The sequence below is a fragment of the Natrix helvetica genome, assembly GCF_964273705.1.
Source record: "Natrix helvetica genome assembly, chromosome: Z".
NCBI classification, from domain to species: Eukaryota; Metazoa; Chordata; class Lepidosauria; order Squamata; family Natricidae; genus Natrix; species Natrix helvetica.
Window position 1 is genome coordinate 24,543,410 of NC_138554.1, and position 22,939 is coordinate 24,566,348.

Genomic DNA, 22,939 nt, shown 5'->3' on the forward strand with positions numbered 1-22,939 from the left:
TTGGTTTCCCTGTTGGAAGTGGTAAGAGGGAAAGAAAGCCAAGGGAAACTGTCAATCACGTTCATTAACTTGTCTTTCCTTAAAACACCACAGTAGCACAATTTCTTGGCAAAATAGAGCTTGGCAATGAGAACAGCACTATTATGCTAGCATACTTTTTAGCTGGCTCCCAGAATGGATGAAAGCATTTCAACGTGGCCATCTGGCTGTGACCTTTCCTTCTCCCTCCTCTCTGCATTTGGAAGCACACACTGTTTTACAATTTTGCTTTAAGTAGAGAGTTGAGCGCCTATAGCAAATCCCCTGCCAAATTAATACAGAGTAAGCTCACTTCCCTATGCAGGTAAACCCCGAGTTGATCTTTAAATCCGTGTTTTAATCTGTAATTAATCCACAGAAGTGGAAAGCAAATCACTGTTGGAAGTTTTAAGTTGCCTCTGAATACATTATTTAAGCTTAGGAAAACTATTCTTTTCAAGGTCAGAATCTGATAGCGCATCCATCCCTCCAAAACTGGAGATGATTCAGAATCTGCAATAGCTTTACTTTTGTACGATATACTAAGATATATTAGTATATCCTACATATACGAATGGATCAGGTTCTGGGGATTGAATTATCATTCTTTCAGGAATATACAACCAGGATCCCCAGGAAAATAGATCACCATTCAAACATTATTTTCAAAACCTTGAGGACTACAGAAAAATGCTTGCAGTACTTGTAGTGGTCAATATCAGATTTAAAAGAAAACACCATATTTGGCAATAGCCTCTCCCAGTCCTTAGCTAGGCCCAGAAGCTACAACGAGTCGAGGCAGGCCAGTACTTAGGTGGGTTTTCTCAAAAAATATTAAGTTTGTACAATAGGCTAGAAAATGAAGCAAACATCCATAACAAAATGACCTATCAAAAAACCTGCAAGCTTGTAGCCCTGCAGTCACCAGATGTTGAGCCTTACTCAAAGGAATTCACTGGTCCCCCATCATGTATTTTTGTAGCTTTAAACTTACGGTTGTCTGAACAGTGTTACATTTATAGGGAAACTCAAGTGTGGTAAGAATATTTGTTTATGTTCTTTCTAAAAGTAACTTAAATGCAACCCCACCCCCAAACTCTCAAGTTTTTCCAAAATCTCATCTCAGAAAATGCGATGTGCAGATTGGATCTCAAACATTGGAAAATAGGGACCGGAGTCAGGAAAATGCTCAACAGTAATTGGGAGAAGGTTCAGGTAGCCAAGGAACAATGGCTGATGCACAGTTTTTCTAATCGGGAGGCAACAAAACTTCTGTGCTTGATTTCCAGATTAACAGGTGGGGCTTGAATCCCGAGATCTCTTTTCAGAAACAAATTGCTGCTTTTGAGAGATGGCCTTTGGGCAGATCAAAAGAAAAAAAGAAAAAGAAGCCACAAGACAATAGGGTTTTCAGAAGCTGAAGTGGCTGAGAAAAGACAGAGATCTTTTGCTTTCTGGCCAGCGTTTTCATGCTATTTATACAACTTATATTCAGTATAAATTGCAAAATGACTTTTTCTACATTTCTAAAATTATTCTGTGCCCCATGACCCTTTTTTTTTTGCTTTTGTTTCCCACTGGCATCCTCCCCTGCCCTTTTAGCTATTTTAATTTGCCCTAACATGCACCTGATTAAGAATGTTACACATGCATTTACTCTTTTGTAACCTCTTATTTGAAGCCAAGTGTTATTACCCTGTCAACAATTTTCCTTTTTGCTCATTTTAAATGTCAAGACTGAATAGCAGCTGATTTTGGAAACCTCTTTGATCCCACTGTGTTAACACTGGCATTATCATCCATTAGGGACGATGGTATAATTTGCACGATTTATCTACACAACAGAATATGATGCCAGCAAGCAGGGTGGCTTCCCCTTCGTTCTTGATTCCATTCCATATTATGTGATGAATATGATATCTGTTGTGGATCCTCAGTCTCCAACTATGATCAGAAAGAAGACCATAAGCATCTCTTTTAGACAACTCACAGATCATACACAGCGGGAATTCTGAACAAACAGCAGTGCCCACTTCCTCAAATCAAGGTGCAGCTATGTTACTTCTTCAGTGATTAACATTAATGGGGCAAGGGGTCTTCATGAATGAAGCCAGACATAAGTGTCCCAGGATACTATTGTAGGATCCAATCTGGATTGGTGATTGGGACCAGGCATATCGTTTTCTGGGTTTTCGGACTCATGCTGGAGCCCATCCTCAGGGAATTTCTCTCTCATCAGAATGTGGTACTAGAATGAGTGTATTCCACGAGGTCAGATAAGATATGGTATACATCCTGGTAGATGGAAGTTCCCCGAGGAAGGGTCTTCCTTCAAAATGTCATTGACCATCCCCTTCTGTTTATTCTGCTGAAGTGTTTTTATTTATTTATCAAATGTCTGCACCACCCCTCTTCCCTAAATGACTCTGGGCAGTTTGCAATTTAATAAACATTTAATAAAACATAATTAAAAGCAAAGCTACACTACCATAAGTTATGCAGTTGAGTTTCTTACATTTGGAGAATATACCTGGATCAGCATGCCCAGAGTGCAGTGGATGAGTCTCACTTTGTGAAAATTTTCATCTGGTGAAAATCTCTTTCATGATCAAGGTAACTCTCCTGCTAACTAAGTATAAAAACACTGTAAGCTCTTATCTTCTCTATATAACTTGCTCTTACGATCTTGCTTCTACAAATTAGATTTTAAAAATGGGGGAGGGGGCCATTATTACTTTAATTAATTGGTTAGGAATGTGGGGCTTGGACCACAGTTACCCATATTACAGGTAGCTCTCGAATTGAGTGCAACATTTCTGTGGCTGAGTAAGACGTGTTAAGTGAATTTTATCCCGTTTTACAATCATTTTTGCCACAGTTGTTAAGTGAATCACTGCACTTGTTAAATTAGTAACACCTTTGTTAGGTGAATCTGGCTTCTCTATTGACTTTGCTGGTCAGAAGTTTGCAAAAGGTGATCCACATGGCCCCAGGACACTACAACCGTCATAATGACGAACCAATTGCCAAGCATCTGAATTTTGATCCCATGACCATAGGGATGCTACAGTGGTTGTAAATGTGAAAAATGGTCATGCCACTATTTTCAGTGCCATTGTAGCTTTGAACAGTCACTAAATGAACTATGGCAAGCCGTGGACTACCTATATGCTTTTTCCATGGATCCCTCTGAGATCTGACATGTTTGCACTCTTTAGTCTATAAAGAGCTGGGTCATACTCCAAACATTGGGCTTGAGTGAGGTGGGAGCCCAGGGGATGGTGTTGTTGACTATTGGGAGAAGTAGGGTTGAGGCACCACATTTTTCACTTTATTGTTTTTATCATTGCTGTGAAGTGCCCCGAGTTGTGTTTCTAAAGATGGGTGATCAAATAAGTCTTTTAGATAACAAATGAATAACAAGACCTTTACAGAAGATGAAATAAAGAAAGGAAGGCAGAAGTTAAGAGGGAATAAATCTCCAGAGGCAGAATTTCAAAGGAATGCTGACAAAACCATTAAGTCAGGTAATGAATGAGATACTGTACAATGAAATCAAGTATTCCTTTCTTCATGACAAGAAGCATTCATTGCTTTGATTTATAAAGAGGGGAGAGGCCCAACTCATCAAGAGTCTCCTAGGCATTTTGAAGGTAGGTGAGGAGCTTTTTAGGGCTATTCTCTAGGGCTAATCTATTCACCCTGATCTGACTGGATTTGTCTAACACAGGAGAGATAATATCAAATATGTTTTGAATGCCGCTGACAACATTAATCAGAAAAATAAGTAAGTGGTTATAATTTTTCTTGATCCGGAGCTTTTGATAACTTGATATATTATATTCATGACCTTGAAGCAGATGAATTGCAGCTCAAATTTTCTCCCAGGGAAAAAGGGTATTTATAATGAACACACACACACACACACACACACACAAACAGAAAATGAAAAAAAATGGGGTTTTGCTAAAAAAAAAATGCCATTATGGAAGGGACAAGATAAAATTATTCTTTCCTTCTCTGTTTTGATTAGAAATAGGACCACTAACAAGAAAGATGTGGCAAGAGAGTAAAATGTGAGCAAGTCAAGAGGATAGATCAAAATTAATATGCTGATGACACTGAGCCCATGGGCACTCAACTGAAGGATTTCTTAGAATTGACAATAGAACTTATTATAGAATAGTATATGGTATGTAGTAGTATCAGGATGCCAGTGGAAGAAGACTCAATTGGTCTTGTTTATATGAAATCTACCGGTAATCAAAGGCGGATAAACAGAATTTGAAACAACAACAAGGTTTAATATTTATGTTACATCAATCATGTGCCTAGGGGAATTGAAACTCTGAAGACTTAGCAATAGTGGCGAGTATCTGTAGCTCGGGTGTTGGATGAGGGTGAAGGTTTGTTTTTCGAGCTCGTGGGTTGGGGTTTTGCCCCATTTTTGCCACAGTTGTTAAGTGAACCAATGCAATTGTTAAGTTGGTAACACAGTTAAGTGAATCTGGTTTCCCCATTGACTTTGCTTGTTGCAAAGGTGACCACATGACCTCAGAACACTACAACCATCATCAATATGAATCAGTTGCCAACTATCCAAATTTTGATCACCAGACCATGGGGCTGCTGCAACAGTCATAAGTGTGAAAAACAGTCATAAATCACTTTTTTTCAGTGCTGTTGTAACTTTAAATCGTCACTGAACAAATGGTTATAAGTCGAGGACTACCTGTAATTCACTTGGATCATTCTTATATCTGGTGGCAATGTTACAAAGCTCAACAATTATGGAATATGATTCATCAGAGCAACAAACAAAATTTAAATATTGACTTCTAATTCTTAATAAGTGCCTATTTTTCAGTTAAATATAATATTACCAGGCCTCACATGCCTACTAAAGTATACTTACCGGTGGTTGGTTTTTTACATAATAGCTATAGGATATTCTACACCTCGTGCTGATCACTTTCCTCATTAGAAGATGGAACATTAAGAGTATGAATCCATGTCAAAAGTAACTTCTTATCTAAAAATAGGTTGGATGCTAACTTTAACATAATTTGGAAACCATATATGGACTATAATTTCACAGATTTCTGTCACATACAGAACTTGCTTTTTAAATACTACATTCTGTTTGACCATAGAGGTACAGCTACATTAGTAATAGCAGTAGCACTTAGACTTATATACCACTTCACAATACCTTTACAGCCCTCTCTAAGTGGTTTACAGAGTCAGCCTATTGCCTCCAACAATCTGGGTCCTCATTTTACCCACCTCGGAAGGCTGGAAGGCTGACTCAACCTTGAGCCTTGTGAGATTTGAACTGCCGAACTTCTGCTAGCAGTCATCTGAAGTAGCTTGCAGTACTGCACTCTAACCACTGCGCCACCGGCTCTAGATTAGAGATTAGATTAGTTAGAATTTTTTGCTCAAGTATATCAAATCCTTATTCATTTGTCTGATAATTCTGAGGATCATGACTGTTTTTGTTGATTTCTGATTTTCATCTTAGCTCTTAAAGCACTAAAATAATACACATGAATTTCATTTGGTTCAATTTTCCTTGAAAGAATAATGGTGTGTGTGTGTATTTGTGTGTTGCTCTCTTTCACTTCTTTTTTCTATTTCTTTTCTTGTCTATCTTAACAATAAAAGCTTTAAAAAAAAACCACCCAAAGTTCTTAAAATGGGATTAGTTTGCTTTAGAATCCTTGGGAGGCTGACAATAATTGGCAACTCTGACTTCTGCTCTTGTGCCAGTCCTAGATTTCCAACCTCTGATCCTCATCAAGTGTGCAGCCCCTTGCCAAAGAGCTGAAATGTAGTGAGCCACCTGCTCAGCTAAGCACTTCTTCGACGCTGTGTGTATCGGCCTCCGATCAGATAAATGGGAACAGAAGATCCGCATTTACGCCTAGAAGGCTGTGCTTAATTAAGAAACAAGGGGAAAAAGAAAAAGCTTCCAGCATCCTCATCCATGACATTTATTCAAGGGTGAACTCCTGATCTCCCTTATTTCCCGCACTATTATATAGGGTGGTAGTCCTCGACCTACGACCACAATGGAGCCTGACATTTCTCTTGTTAAGTGAGACATTTTCCATTGGTTTTTTTTAAAGAAATAGAGGCATTAAAACTCAGCTACTATTATTATTATTATTATTTATTATTATTATTATTCCATTATTATTATTTCTGCCAACCTAGCAGTTTGAAAGAATGTAAAAATGCAAGTAGAAAAATAGGGACCACCTTTGGTGGGAAGGTAACAGTGTTCCGTGCGCCTTCTGCGTTTAGTCATGCCAGCCACATGACCACGGAGATGTCTTCGGACAGCACTGGCTCTTCGACTTTGAAACGGAGATAAGCACCACCTTCTAGAGTCAGGAACGACTAGCACATATGTGCAAGGGGAAGCCTTACCTTTTCTTTACTTATTATTATTATTTTCTTAAAGGAAGTTCCAATCTATAAGAAATAAAGGGGGAAAAGAATATTCTTTCCCAGAAAAAGTTGCATGAATCTGATTTAAATTTTAACTCCTAGCATTTGTGGAGGAAAAACTGAACCTGGAAGAAAATAAGACCTAGAGACTATAGCATCAATGCAACTTACAACAAAGCCACACACACCCAAAAGCAGAAGGTGTGTGTGTGTGTGTGTGCAGAGATGGTCTGTTCCATTTCATTCCAGAACTATAATTAGAGTGGAGAGGTTTTTGACAAGCTCCTAACACTTCTATAAGCCTGGAATTGCAGGCTGACGGTCTGCTTTCACTTGTAACTGCATTTAGTTCGTGAAATGTTTGGTTATTTCATTTCAGAGAAAAGTTCATAACAAATGTCACCAAGATGTTTAATATCAATCTATCCACCACAATACCGGGTTTCCCCAAAGAAGCAAAATTACTAGGTGGTCACCATTTATTTATTTACTAGCTGATATGTGTGTGTGTGTGTGTGTGTGTGTGTGTGTGTTGTATTTGTGCTGATAAATAAATAAAGGGAGACTAGTATAGATCTATTTCAAGCTATTTAGCTCTCATCAGCTAGCCATACCCTTACTGGGATTTGAATCTGGGCTGTATTACATATTAGGCAGGAGTCTTAGTATTACATATTAGTATTCTCCTGTTCTCTTAGTATTACATTAGTATTACTTAGTATTAGTATTCTCTTGTTCTCTTAGTATTCTCTTAGTATTACATATTAGGAAGGAGTCAGTAATACAGCCCAGGTTCAAATCCCAGTAAGGGTATGGCTAGCTGATGAGAGCTAATTAGCTCGAAATAGATCTATACTAGTCTCCCTTTATTTATTTATCAGTACAAATACAACACACACACACACACACACATATATATATATACATGCATACATACACACACACACACACTTTTATAGTCCACCTTTATTATAATATTTTTATATAATATAAATATTTTTATATTATTATATTTTTATAAACAACTTGGGGTGTTGAACATATCAAATACTCCCTTCTCTTCCTATTTGCCTCACAACAACAATAACCTTATGAGTTGAGTTGAACTGAGAGAGAATGACTGACGCAGAGTCACCCAATTGGCTTTCATGGATAAAGTGGGACTAGAATTCACACTCTCCCAGTTTCTAGGCTCATGCCTTAACCACTAGATCAAAACTGGTTTTAAAAGTTGTCTTACAATATACATTTTAGGCAGATTACCTATATTATACAGGTAGTCTTCGACTTACAACAGTTCATTTAGTGACCGTTTGAAGCTACCACAGCCCTGGAAAAAGTGACTTATAAATATTTTTCACACTTATGACCATTGCAGCATCCCCATGACCACTTGATCAAAATTTGGACTCTTGGCAACTTATTTATGATGTTGCAGAATCCTGATGTCATGTGATAAACAAAGTCAATAGGAAATCTAGATTCATTTAATAACTGTGTTACTAACTTAGCAACTACAAGGATTCACTTAACAACAGTGGCAGAAAAATCATAAAATGGGACAAAACTGAATATATGTCTCATTTAGCAACAGAAATTTAGGGCTCAGTTGTGGTTGTAACTCAAGGACTACCAATGTATATTTTCATACATTGGCATATGAAGAAGCCCCGTTGTTCTGTGGCAGAAGGCATTCCTTTTAGATAGAGTCTTAATGCCTGCACTTTTGATAAGTACCAGTATGACAAAAACCTGGCTATGCATTTTCTTGAGGTAGTTCATTCATTGGTCAAAAATATCAGATCAAATAGGCATTTCATCAAGGAAATATTACAGCATTCACTACTTTTGAAGATTTGCTAAATGTAAAATAGATGGACTCTCCCAGGGATATGCATGGTTTTTTCTAGCTTTAAGGGACATGGTGGCTCAGTGGCTAAGACACTGAGCTTGTTGATCAGAAAGGTCGGCAGTTTGGTGGTTCAAACCTCTAGTGCCGCGTAATGGAGTGAGCTCCCATTACTTGTCCCAGCGTCTGCCAACCTAGCAGTTCGAAAGCATGTAAAAATGCAAGTAGAAAAATGGGAACCACCTTTGGTGGGAAGGTAACAGCGTTCCATGCACCTTCAGCATTTAGTCAGGCCAGTCACATGACCACGGAGACGTCTTCAGACTGTAGGAAGTTATCACCCAGCCCTCTCCCAGAAAAATGAAATATCCTAGGAAATATTGATAAGGCAGAATATTATATTTTCCTGGATGTGAAAAAGGGAGAAACTCATTTTAAACACAAAGTAAAGACCACATGGCACCTGAGAACTCTGAGAATTCAACCAAACCTGGACTCAGCCTAGAGAGTTGCCCCTGCATGGGCCCATGTGAGTCTGACAACCAATCAGAATACAGTTCTTACACAGGAACAGGAAACAGAGAGGTGGGACTGAACAGGTTATAAAAAGCCTAGCAAGCCCCTCCATCAGCCCTTCTCTTCTTCTCCACCAACATTGAAGCATGCGATCACCTTTTCTGTTCAGGACTCAAGCCATGTGGTCCTGTCCACCATTAAAACCATCTTTCCAAGCAGCCTCCATGTCTCCAGTGTCTTTTTCCCCACTTGGAGCCGAACCCAGAGTTACATTTCTTTCAACAGGACAGCGCTGGCTCTTCAGCTTTGAAACAGAGATGAGCACCACCCCCTAGAGTCAGGAACGACTAGCACATATGTGTGAGGGGAACCTTTACCTTTATCTTCTAGCTTTAGGACAAAAAGGAAAAAAGAAAAAGGCGGAAATACAATTCAAGACAGCTTACAAAAGGAACTTTATGTATCAGAATAAAAGTATCACGAAGTCTCTTGCTACTAAATAAAATCCAGGATTAGTGGTCAACAGGTTCTTCTGTAGAAATATGGACGATACCATCAATCCAGAACAGGGGTGCCTTTAATAATAATAGTAGGAAGGCTTCGAAGACTGGAAAATTGGGCAGGTTAGTGCAGATAGTCAGAAGGTATCTGGCCAGGCATCTCTCTCTTGCTCAAGATTTCTTTACCTTTTTAATGGTCTTTGCAATTTATGATTTGTGCATTTGAAACATTTGTAGTCTGGCACGTATGGAAGTGCATTTATTTCTCAAATTAGAATTCCTTTCATTTGAGTTGAATGAAACCTACTATGTTTATAAATTCCCATCTATTTTTGTACTGTTCAGTGCTTTCCCAGTTGGTAGTGATTAAAATGAATTAGCATTTGGAAGAGATGTTTGGTTTCCTGATGGGGCATTTCATCAAGAGTTGAAGCTGGCTTTCCCCAAATCAAATCAAGGGTATTTTACAAACAGAGATCAATTTTTCAGTCCTGGATTTCGAATGAAGATAAAGTTTCCCTTGAGTTGAGATGAACTCTTGGTGAGTTCATGCATCCATTTCTGTAGCTTTTTTTAAATAGCTGCACTACAGACATCATTTCCTTTTTGTCTATGGAGATTCTCATTCATGGTTATCACAAATGTGCTTTTTCAAAAGCCAGCTGGACCTTCTTTGTTGTTCCTTAAAGACTTTTCGCTTGTCCTCCAGGAAGCGTCTTCAATTCTGAACTGTTCTTAGATGAGAAGTGAAATGTCTTCAAGGAAAAACAAGGAAGTCTGGTTGCTTCTTGAAAAATCACCTTTGGGACATAATTTGCTTTTGTTTCTTCTAGATTGATCTTTAACCTCCTTGTTGTGGCCTGCCAGTGAAGCTGGTGGCAGACTCAGACAGTGAGGAGGTTGGGGGAGGAACATGGGCCAATCCTGGAGTCTGGTTCTAATGAGGGCTCTGCATCAGAGACAGAGATGGAACCAGGGCCGTCTGACAATTATCAGCTGGCTTCAGAGTCGGATATCAGTGGGGCAGAAGAACAGCTGGAGCCTGTTCCCAATGTGTGCATGCGCAGAGCTGCTAGGAGAAAGTAACAGCTAAGGAACAAGGGCCGACTCAGGAGTAAAGGCACAGATGGCCCCTCCCATAGGGAATAAAGAGGAGTGAAAGGGGAGGGGAGTTTGCTGGGGACAATTAGTTCAATTCATTGAAGATGAAGATCTATTCCTGACTTCTTGCCAAGTAATGGATGCTACAGTGCGGTATTTGGAAGATATCGGCCTGGCAACTCTCCAACCCTGATAAAGGTCTATAGTTGTGAAATTTCATGAAAGACTGTTTGCCGGGATTTGGCTGGAGAGGAATTCCCTTTAACCGAAATAAAAGGGGTTTTATTGGGATGGGAAGTTTGCTTCATGTTCTTGGGAAGCTTAGATCAGAACAATGCTATCCTGGGAGTCATATCAAAGTAGTAAGCAGAATCAAGCATCCTTAGTTTTTGGGATCATGCAAGTTTGCTTATTTCCTAAGTAACTACAGATAGTCCTTGACTTACGACCACAATTGAGCCCCAAAATTTCCATTCCTAAGCAAGACAGATGTTAAGTGACTTACACACCCCATTTTACAACCTTTTTTTGCTTTGAGGAACCTAAGCAGCAAGAACCACTGCAGTTGTTGAGTGAATCATGTGGTTGTAAAAGCGAATCTGGCTCCCCCACCTCCCACCATCTTCATTGAATTTGCTTGTCGAAAACCAGCTGGAAAGGGCATAAATGGCAATCGCATGATCCCAGGGAGAGAGCAACTGTCATAAATACATGCCAGTTGCCCGGCACCCGAATTTTGATCACATGACCATGGGGATGCTGCAAGGGTCGTAGGTGTGAAAACTGGTCATAGATCACTTTTTTCCGCTGCTGTTGTAACTTCAAATGATCACTAAACAGATAGTTGTAGGCTGAGGACTACTTGTATTGCATTTCACTCTGAAGGATCTTGCTGCTTAGCTACCTCCAACAGTCGCAGTGATGAAAATTTCCAAATCCAGGTAGCAAAGCTGAATTAATACTGTTTATGTGGAGGTGATATTTATACTTGGTTGACATGCTGCCCCCTAAGCATGGCACCAATGGTGGGATTCAAAGTTTTTTATACTACCGGTTCTGTGGGTGTTGCTTGGTGGGCATGGCGTGGCTTGGTGGGCGTGGCTTGTTGGATGTGGCAGGGGAAGGATACCGTATAATCCCCATTCCCTCCAGATCAGCTAGGACTCAGGAGGAAGAGAATAGGCAGGACCAGTCAGAGATGGTATTTACCGGTTCTCTGGACAACTCAAAATTTCTGCTATCAATTCTCCAGAATTGGGCAGAACCTGCTGAATACCATCTCTGCATGGCACCACAGTTTGCAACCTGGATTGATGGTCCTATAAGTGAGCCAAACACTTAATGGAGTTGGTGACTATACTCTGCCCTGTAATACTGCTGTGTTTACCATCATTATCCTTTCAAAATGCAAAATGATGAGAATCAGAAGAGAGGCTGATGTGATATTTCATTGTCTGTTATCTGAGAGCAAATAACTGAAGAGTCCCTTATATGGACTTGTGGCTTCTGTAAGGCCTACATACAGCTGATCATATTTTTCTTGCATCAGGTAATATTATCTTGGAGACCTGGCTTTGTTCATCAGAAAAGGAAATCAAATTGCGGGGGGGGGGGGGGGGGGGAATGAAAAAAAACCTCATGGCCACTATTGGTTGTTTGCTCTCCAACTATTAAGAGATTTCTGTGATTTTTTCTAATCCACAGGTGTCCAGCCTTGGAGACTTTAAGACTTGTGAATTTCAACTCACAGAATTCTCCAACCAGCATAGCTAATAGTCTAACCCCATTTTAAAGTCATCTAAAGCAGTGACCATTATCTCTTTTTAAGACAACCAAGTCCATCAATGATACCAGTATAGTAGTCTTGGTCCAGTAAGACCTATGGGGGGAGGAGAGAAATGCTATGAGGAAGGATCTTGAGTTTCACCTCCTTCATAAAACTCAGGCTGAGCTGTAAGGACTACTCTATTTGGCCTTGCCCAAGTCATCTCACTGGTAGAGAAAAAGAAGAAGGTATCCCTATCACCTCCCAGAAGTTGAATGTTACAGTATTTCTCACTAGTGAAAAGACAGTGTGCTCTTACATATTGGAGGACATCAGCCTACCACGGAGAGCATATAGGAGATGGGGTAACCCAATCAGAAAATGAAGCTTGAAGGTTTTGAAATTGAAGGTTTTCAATTTCAGTTATATAGCACGTGAAGGATGTATGTTTGTGTTTTTATTTTTATAGTTACAATATACACTGAAGGTGGCATTTAATTTCGTTGTACGATGTGCAATGACAATAAACTAAACTAAACTAAATTGAAGTAAAGTAAACCAAATTAAACTAAACCAAATTAAAGCTCAAGAGGAATAGTTGGGAAGGCTAACACTTCTATCCTAACCCAGTCATGCCAGCACTGTTACCTTAGATGATGACCAAGTTTTGCTAGTGATTGGGCAAATGGATCCCTTGCCCAGAGTGTGAAAGGAAATGTATATTTGTGTGTTTTTGGATGTCTATCGTATTGTGCGTGTTTGTGCAATTCTGTTATTTTGTGATCTGGTCAACATTCAGTGTTTCGCCTTCATCTGTTGAGAGAAAGGATGTAAAAGCTTGAAGATTACAAACAGGTCTGTTTCCAGGATTGTTGGCATGCTTAGTAGATGTTTTCCTGCCGGTTGGTGACATTCAGAAAAAGCCCAGAGGGTTAAACCAATCATTTCCCTTAACCGATCATGTAGCTGCATCAGGAGGACATCATCAGATGGCCAAAAGCCAGAATAGAGATAGTGCAGGCAGGATAGGGATCAACCAAAGGGCAACAAAGATTATGCTGGGATTGTCTTCTACTGATTCAAGGATGTGTGGAGGACATTTTTAACATAGTAGCAGGGAATGCTTTGATGGTAGCCAAATAACAGTCTACTCCTTTGAATTATCCCATTTATTTCAAAACCGATCGATTCATTTTTGTATCTATAGCATTTCTGACCAGTCAGAGAAATTATTAAATTTACGATACATACATATATTTTTGGAACAAACTCCCTTGAGAATTTGTAAATTATCAGAAAAATTAACTTGGGATCAGGAAGCAAAATTTGTGATTAGGTAAAATAAAGTTATTAGAAGAATTCAATGAAAATATTTTTCACTAAAATCTTGGGGAGGGAATGAGACTAAACTCAATGGGTAGTATTTCAAAAAAGTCCCTTTGTGTTCCTTGGTATTCTTGGAATCCCTGCTCTTAATTCTGCAGATTTTAATAATTTTATTAAACGTTAGCAAAAGATTATTAGCTAGTGAAATAGGACTGAACAAACAAAAATAGTAGATTATTGTCTTTTCCCGATTATCTATTTTTCTCTGTGAGGGTGTCAAATCAAAAATCAACAAGTAGATAAATCAATAACAAAAGCCAGTCCAAAAAGCTTACCAGAGCGAAGTCAAATTCTAAATTACCATGGGGCATTAGCAGATGGCATCACTCTACAGTAAAAAATAAATAAATAGAGCACTCTTAACTGTCACATAGATAGTTCTTCTCTGGGATAATATGACCTCAGCCTAGCCTTTCAGGTCTTCCCAAATTGAAATCTAATCTGTAACTGTAATCATGTTCCTTCATCTTATTGGTCAATACAAATCCATCCATCCATCCATCACATATTTCTTAGTTCCTGCAAAGACCTTAGTCAGATATGCTATCTAAAAGATCACAAGACCCTACTTCAGTGTTTCTCAACCTTGGTGATTTTAAGTCCTGTGGACTTCAACTCCCAGAATCCCCCAGCCAGCACAGCTGGCTGGGGAATTCTGGGAGTTTAAGTCCTGTGGACTTCAAGACGCCAAGGTTGAGAAACACTGCCCTACATGAACCTATCAAAGTTCTAAGTATTCCAGAATCGTGTTTCTCATAGTGACTCGGTCAGTTAGATGTCTTTAGGAAGTTGACAGACCATGACAAATCATTTCCTAGATTTAGAAGCAGATATTTACAGCTGGTCCTCAACTTACAACAGTTCATTTAGTGACTCTCCGAAGTTTACAAGGGCACTGGAGAAAGTGACTTGTGATCATTTTTCACACTTATGACAGATGCACCATCCCATAGTCATATGATTAATATTTGGGTGCTTGACAACTGACTCACACGTATGTGACGGTTGCAGTGTCGTGGGATCATGTGATCACATTTTACAATCTTCTGACAAGAAATGGGGAAACCAGATTCACTTAACAAGCATGTTATTAATTTAACAACTGCAGCAATTCAGTTAACAAATGTGACAAGAAAACTTATAAAATGGGGCAAAAATCACTTAACAAATTTAGGAACATAAATTTTGGGCTCAATTGCGGTCATAAGTTGAGGACCACCTGTAGTGGAGTTCAACCTTCAAATCTACAGTAGAGGTTTCACAGTGTGATTTAATCTTTTCAATAGAATGGTGGAAAGTCAGACTGAGTGGTGGCAGAGTGGAAAATAAAACTGCAATACCTCTATGATCGATCAGTGGACCTATTGGTATTCAAAAACAACTGTTCCAAAATTTCTTATAAGACCTGGAAATAACATTTAAGGAAACTAGACTCTGAATAGCTTTCTACTGATCCTAAATTCTGAAAGCTGATGTGAGCAAAACATATATTGCTCAGATCTATACGCTACTTCAAGAAAGTTTCAAATGAAGAGAAATGTTTTATGTTGAAAACAAGTAACTTTTAGCTGTTTTAAATCATTGGCTTGACAAATCAGAAACCCAAATGTTCTGTTTTGTGTGTAATTCCTGTGAACTCTTATTCAGGGAAGATCCAAATGTCAACCAATTCAATTCTACTAATTCCCTTGGCCAAACACATCATCTTTAGCCACCTGTTGGTTCTTCCTAGTCCTTTGCTTAGATGATTGCAAATAAATCCAGAGGACCTAAGTAAAAAGAGCCACAAGTTCTTTCAGCAACTTCTGGTCATCTTTAATCCTATAAACAAGAGGAAGTAAAAATCTTTCTTCACAGCAACAAAACACGAGATCAAGTCCATCATCTGAGTTTTCTTGGTTGTGTGGTTTTTTCCAAAGGCAATAAGCAATTCTTCATTTTTCTAGTTAGTTACAACTGATAATCAAATCTGACATCTGAGAGCCATGTGGTAACTTAAGCATTTGTGCTTGGACAGGAAAATAAGATGTCTGGCCCCTGGCTTCAGAAATACCTCAAGCTTTGCTTCGATGGGATCCCTGGACTATAGGACTCCTAATCTACTTTTATTCATAATTGTGGCTAGCCACTAACATCAAGATTATTAGTTTGAATAAAGCAGTCCATAGATTAGAAAACAAAATGCTGGTGATCTCTGTTGTCACTGCATTTCTGAATTAAACACATTTCTTTATCTGGACTGTTAGCGATTTAAAATAGAGTCTGGCTAACATCCAATGCATGAAAATTGCAGCACCAGAGAAATCTCAGCCCTGAAGGAATTATTTTTAATTAACTTAATGGCCTGGGCAATGAAACAGTTCTGCAATTAGCATCAAAAAGCCAATGCCAGGTGAAATTTCACAGAGAGAGCATGCCGCAGCTGACTATCGAAACAAGAGACAATTGCCATCTGTCACACTTCAAACTTTGGAGGGCCATGAAGAAGGGATAATCCAGCATTTGGAAAGATTCGTGTAGGAGAAAGCATGGCTTTGAATACAAAAGGATTAAACTTTTGGAAATGGTGGGGGCTGTTTAACGGCGGGAACTAACATGTGCCAACATTAGAAGAATGAGTAATGAGTAGGCATCAAAAAGATGGGATAACATTTATCATACAATAAAAATAAATAAGTCACCTTGCGCTAAGAAATTAAATAACAGCAAGAGTGATAATATTAGCAACATTATCTGGCAACTTGTACACCATGTCACCATAACTGAAGTCTCCAAATAATAGGCAAGGACAATTTCAAGAACATTTTTCTGAGGCTTTAGATAACATACTATCTCACCACAGAAGAATATAGATGAAAACAAATTAAGATGGGAACATGTCAATGGCAATGCAGTGGGTGCAAATTTCTCTTAATCTTTGTAAGCCAGGATGAAATGGGTGCTCCAACACTGGAAGTTTTTAAGAAGAGATTGGACAACCATTTGTCTGAAATGGTACAGGATTTCCTGCCTGAGCCCAGGGTTGGACTAGAAGACCTCCAATTAATAACATTAATTTTATGATGATATTTTTAGCACCATCAAACAACATCTACCTATCTATCATCTATGGAAGAACTCCATAGATGAATAAAAATGCCAAATCTGGTCTAAAACTCTGGTTGACTGTGCAATGAATGGCAATAGTTAATAAACATGCCATTATTGACATTCATATCATATTTAAAACTAAGCACAAAATAGTGATAAAATATAAATTCAGGTAGAATTGAGCAACATACAAAATAGACACATTAAAAGTCCAGGTAATTCTAACTGAAGATGTGACCATTTTATGATAGAAAAAATAAGTTAGACCCTATAAATCTATTAGCAATAAATGACCACTTACATCTTAAAATTAAGCAATGTGCAACATTAAAACTTCTTGTCTTTGGGGCCACTCCATGTCTCCAATCAGAGGAGCACCCCTATTCCTCAAATATAGTTTATTATTCTCATCCTGCCATATTTCATACATTCAACTCTAGGTTGTACCTTACATCAATTATTTCTTTAACCATACTCATAACATTTCATCTAATAAAGGTACATTTATTTTGGCTTCTACCTCATTGTTTCATCCTATTATCTGGAGCATCTGTCTACTAAAATTGATTCTGTCTATACATTCTATTAATACTGTTTCTTTCCTAGCTCCAAACTGCTTTATACCTTTTATTACATTATTAGTATATCCAGATTTTCAACTTTTGCCCATTTGGGTGGGACACCAAGTCCAATGGTGCTCTGCAAACAGCTATCAACCTGTTTGGCATCACACATTGCTCTTGACATGACTTCGCAAAGAAACAACTTACCACATTGAAATTGGGCATCTCTGCATCTTTTTTTTTATATTAGCTTTTTTGCTTCTCATTTGCTAGCTTCCTTTTTTCCTCCTTCTTGTCTTCTGGGTGTTAAAAGGTCAAGAGATCTCCTGGTCCTTTTTCTCTCTCTCCTCTTTTATTCCATTCTTCTTCTTCTCCTCCTCCTCCCTCTTTCCCACTCAATTATTCCCAGATCAATGGCTAGGAATGTGGATCCCAGCAAATCCCTGGGGTCTTTGCAATTTACCATGAGTTGAAAATGAGGCAAGGACTAGTCCCTCCCCTGCCCTTTTTGGATTGGCTGATCTTGAGTGTCCCTCTCCAATTGTGCTTTGGGCAGCTGGAAAGACACAGCCAGACAGATGAGGGATGTGTGTGTTCAGATAATAAATATATAAAGATACAATTTTCTATTTTCCTGGATTTTACCCCTCTCTTGAATTAATTACTCCATTAAGTTTTTCATTGTCTTTTTTTATTTCCCTCCATTCCTTTATTTTACTCTTCCCAGACTTAGCAATAAAGTGATATGGCTTGTAAATTGATGCATGGAAAAAGTTCCCAGGGGAATCATAAATGCCTAGTTAAATCCACTAAAATATCAGACTTTGGACAGACAAGATTCAAGTCTGCAGAGTTGCCTTTTCCTGCTGCAGGGATCCCTCCCTATCTGCAAAATATATGAATGGCATAATAAATAAAGAATGCATCTCTTTCATGGTTTATTTTGTTATCATTATTTACTGTTGAACGTTATCACTTGCCAAGACATGTTGGTAAACATCCAGAGCAAGCCCATTGATTCGATGTCCAGCAGGATTTCTGATAACTCTTAAAAACCACAACTTGCATTCAATAAATGATTAAATGTCAACATTTACTCAATACGTGATGAATTGGGGTTTTAATTGGGATGTTTTTAGGTATTTATTTCTTGTACAGTCTATCTCCCCCTCTAAATGTATTTTAAATGTATTTTATTGTTATGACGGTATTTTATTTGCATTGACTGTACACCGCCCCGAGTCCCTTTTTGGGAGAGGGGGCGGTCTAAAAATCTAAGAAATAAATAAATAAATAAATAAATAAATTATTAAGGACACTGGGAGATATCTAGGGCTGTAGAAGGTTGAACTTGGACACTCAGGCTGATTGTGAACAATCAGCCATTCGTCTTAATAAAAGTTGACAGCTACCAATCAATGATAGCACAATGGATGGAATAGCTTGTTAGTCAAAAGCTGCTTGTTCTTGAGATTTATTGGATAAACATTTCTTATGTTAAGAATGAAAGACTGTAGGATCAACCAAGGATAGCCAAATCAACTTGGTGCTTTTGTGAACATTTTTGGCAGTGCCAAAATACTTTTATTTTCTAGTTTTGGGGTCACTTCATAAGAGCAAATGGATATTGATTTAGCCTTATTTTAAATTACCATTGGTGACATCATTGCATTGTCAAATCCAATTGATGGTTTAGCATCATGACCAGGGATTAAATTCAGCAGGTTCTGACAGGTTCTGGAGAACTGATAGCAGAAATTTTGAGTAGTTTGGAGAACCGGCAAATACCATCCCTGGCTGGCCTCAGAGTGGGGAGGGAATGGGGATTTTGCAGTATCCTTTCCCCGCCAAGTCCACCACAGAACCGGTAATTTAAAAAAATGAATTTCACCACTGATCATGACATTATACAGATTCTGTGTGATGACTGAGTGATCAATCCAGGAAGAAGGTGTAACTAGGGAAAAAAAATAGGAGTAGCCATTAACAATGGCAACTTAGAGGATTTTTAAAAGGTGAGTGTCCCTATCTCCTTTCGTTATCCCTTTTTGAGACAAATCTCTATTCAAATAAAATGGCCAATTGAGACCTGAAAATCAAAAGTAAAGAATATTTCCTGTATTTTGTACACCTGAGGCTGAAGGTATTTTAAGCAGAATTTTAAAAAGCATTCCAGCTTCTCTCCTTTGTGATATACCTTCTTTGTAAAAAAAAAAAAAAACAAGCTCTATATTCCATTGGGGATCTTACATTCTCATCTTGAACTTATTAAACCACAGGGCAAATTTTACCTCACTTTTTCAAAAACCCAACATTCTCTCCCCCGCCACCACCCTCTAATTATATTTTGCTGATATTTTTCTTTCTTTCTTTCTTTGTATTGTATGAAACTCAAAACAATTCAAATAGTAGACATTTTTAATTTTGGTTTATATTTGTGCATTTTTTTCATATGAGGAATATTCTGTAGCAATAGCAATGATGAATTTCTTTTAGACATTGAGAATGGGATTCCCACAATGACCGGCCATTTCATTTCTAAGCCAATGGTTCCCCCTTATGGTGAAAATGGAGACTTAACCTGCTCTTGTAGATGCTCTGTATTTATCAAAGGGAGAATGAAAAATGACAGGAAATCCCCAGCAAGGGAACATTAGCGGAGAGGTATGATCCAGCTGTCTTTCAAAGCTGCTTGTTTACCATAATTGGCATTATGTTGAGGACCTAAGCCTCCGCGAAATCCCAAGGCCTTCTTTGTTTGAGTACAATGTTCAACAAACCTGAAATAAATATTTTCAGGAAGCCCTATTCCTCAAATATTGAGTCGGTACAATTTTTCAGGAGGCAGCCATTTTGATCCTTGAGAGCAGAAATGATGGGTTTATAACGTGCTATAAAGTTCACATTTATCCAGGCAATTTCCTGTCTTCTGGCAAGCTAAAACTAGCTCCAAGTATATGTTGGAACAGACATCCATATCTCACCCTTGTCATTATTGTGATGATGATGAAGAAGTTATCCATAACTAACAATCAGACTTGGTCTCTTCATATGTTACCCTATAGTGAAGCGTGCAAACCAGCATTTGCATTTCCTGAATCGGATGAGGAGAACATATTTTCCTCCTTCTGTCCTGACCACTTTTTGCAGAGGCACAATTGAGACCATTTTAACAAACTGCATCACTGTTTGGTTTGGTGGTAGCAGTGCCTCAGATAGATGGTCCATACAGAGACTGATAAGGACACGAAATGTTTCTGTTGCTGCCTTCTAGGAGGAAGCTTTGAAGTATCTATTGCAGGACTACTCAATTCTTAACAGCATTGTTCCCTATGCTAAGGTGACCAACTGTCCTCCTTTAGGGAGGACAGTCCTTCTTTTGTAAGTTCTGTCCTCCCTCGAAAAGTGTCCTCCTACATGTCCTCCTTTTCGATATTTGAAGATTAATCTGTTGCACGTTATGTGACGTATTTGTATTTGACATGACAATTCGTCAAGGCTCGGTATAGTGCAGTATAAGATGCAATTATGAGACGCATGCACTCCACACGGGAGACCTTGAGAAAGAGCACCGCGCGCAAGTGGCCTTGTTTACTTCTTACCGAAACACGGCACGGCACATACGCACGCAGTAGACTCACGGCACGCTGGCAATTGAATGACTCACGGTAATTATTTCTTTCTCAGTGAATATTCAATTATGCAGAGGTAAGTACAATTCACGTTTTATTAATTCATTATCTATTTAATAATTTCCAAATACGTATAATTTTATTTACAAGTTTATACAACCCTGTTGTCAACAGAAGTGTAAAATAATTTAAATTTAAATTTTAGTGAAGCTTATTCGCTTGTGTTATTAAAGTTTCAGTTGCAATAATTAATTTTATTTATTCATAATGTGCCTGCATCGTTCGTGTAGCTTTATATTTTATTTTAAATTTTAAATTTCATTTAGGGATGGAAAAATCAAAAAAGAGGAAATGCCACTTCAACGATCAATTGAAAAAGGAATTTCCATTCCTCATATCAAAGAAAGATGCTATTGTTTTCTGCAATATTTGCAGAGGAGAATTTTATATTGCAGTAGGGGGCAATTCAATGGAAAAGTACTCATTTATATAATAATTAACAGGCATGTAAGCATAATTACAATATAAAATGTTACAAATGTTTTTATTATGCATATATCATACTTTAGTGTATTATTGTTGCAATGAATAAAATATTTTTTTTATTTACGATATTTTTTTCCAATTTATTTGTCCTCCTTTTCATTGTAAAAAAGTTGGTCACCTTACCTATGCCATCCATCTGGTAACTTGCAAGATTCATTTTTCTTACAATGTACATGTATACATCCGAATTAGACTGTGTTGTTTCTCTGTGTCGTGTGTGTGTATCAAGAGTGGGTTCCTGCCGTTCTAACCGGTTCAGTAGAAGAGGTTCCACAAAACTACCATGCCAATTAGAACCCGTTCCAGCTGTGGAAGGAAGGAAGGAAGGAAGGAAGGAAGGAAGGAAGGAAGGAAGGAAGGAAGGAAGGAAGGAAGGAAGGAAGGAAGGAAGGGGCTTCTTCAGAGGACCCAAGGCAAGAGCAGTGTTGAAACCCTCTCTGAAGCAGCTGGAAAAGGTACGTGTGGGTTGGAGGGAGGGGGAGGAATTCAAACTTCATCCTCCTGGTGCTGTGCAGGGCTTTGGCCAAAGACTGGAGGGAAGGACCCTGGCTCGCTTGTGCTCTCCCTCCCCAAGTGTAGTTTGATTGCAGGTGGAGCCACGTTGCCTTTTCAAACCTGTAATCAGTGAAGCTGGGCTGGATTTTTACATTGCCAATCTGGGGAAAGTGTGTGTGCTACAGCATGGCTCTTCGCCTGGTTTCCTGCCTCCTCCTGTGGTCTCCTCAGTGCTCGCTCGTGCTCTCCCTCCCCAAGTGTAGTGACTTCCTCCCCAGGCCCCCATCCATTTCTCTCTCTCTCTCTCTCTCTCTCTCTCTCTCTCTCTCTCTCTCTCTCTCACACACACACACACACACACACACACAGCTGAATAAAGCTATGTAAAAATCCAGCCCAGCTTCACTGATTACAAGTTTGAAAAGGCAACGTGGCTCCACTTGCAATCAAACTACACTTGAGGAGGGAGAACACAAGCGAACACTGAGGAGACCACAGGAGGAGGCAGGAAGCCAGGCAAAGAGCCATGCTGTAGCACACACATTTTCCCCCAGCCTCTTTCTTTTGGAAGCCTCGGATGGGCTCTCTCCGCCCCCCCCCCGCTTCTCTGCCTCTCCTCTCACCCCAGCCTGCCAGCAGGAGGTGAGTGGGTGAGCTTTATTGCGTTTCAGGAATTTCCCACCCAGACAGCAGGCTGCATTTGCAATGGGGGAGGTGTTTGGGGAAGCCAGCGAGGGAATGGGGGGGGGGGATGGCAGAGGAGCTACTTTCAAGCCATTGGAAAAGATATCCAATCCAATTTGTAATCAGTGAATCTGTGTGTGTGTGTGAGAGAGAGAGAGAGTGAGTGAGAGAGAGAAGGGGATAGGAGAGATAATCCAATCCAACTTCTCTGTGTGTGTTTGAGAGAGGGGGGAGGGAGGGAGGGAGGAAGGAGGGGAAAGGAGAAGAAAAAGAAAGATGGAAACTTCTTTTGCAAAGGAGAAAAACAAATGCAATTGCTTTAATTTGGAACTGAGCAT

At 39.0% G+C, this 22,939-nt stretch overlaps 2 protein-coding genes across 2 annotated transcripts in view; both read right to left on the reverse strand.

Moving 5' to 3' along the window:
• Positions 1–17,658, reverse strand: part of KCNJ14 (potassium inwardly rectifying channel subfamily J member 14) — a 41,138-nt gene extending 23,480 nt beyond the window's left edge. Inside the window, exon 1 of the mRNA XM_081970762.1 lies at positions 17,452–17,658. The gene's annotated coding sequence lies outside the window, so the exon portion shown is untranslated. The remainder of the gene's footprint in view (positions 1–17,451) is intronic.
• The window catches only part of FUT2 (fucosyltransferase 2 (H blood group)), a 38,616-nt gene continuing 23,222 nt past the window's right edge, over positions 7,546–22,939 (reverse strand). Inside the window, exon 3 of the transcript XR_014176775.1 lies at positions 7,546–7,562. The gene's annotated coding sequence lies outside the window, so the exon portion shown is untranslated. The remainder of the gene's footprint in view (positions 7,563–22,939) is intronic.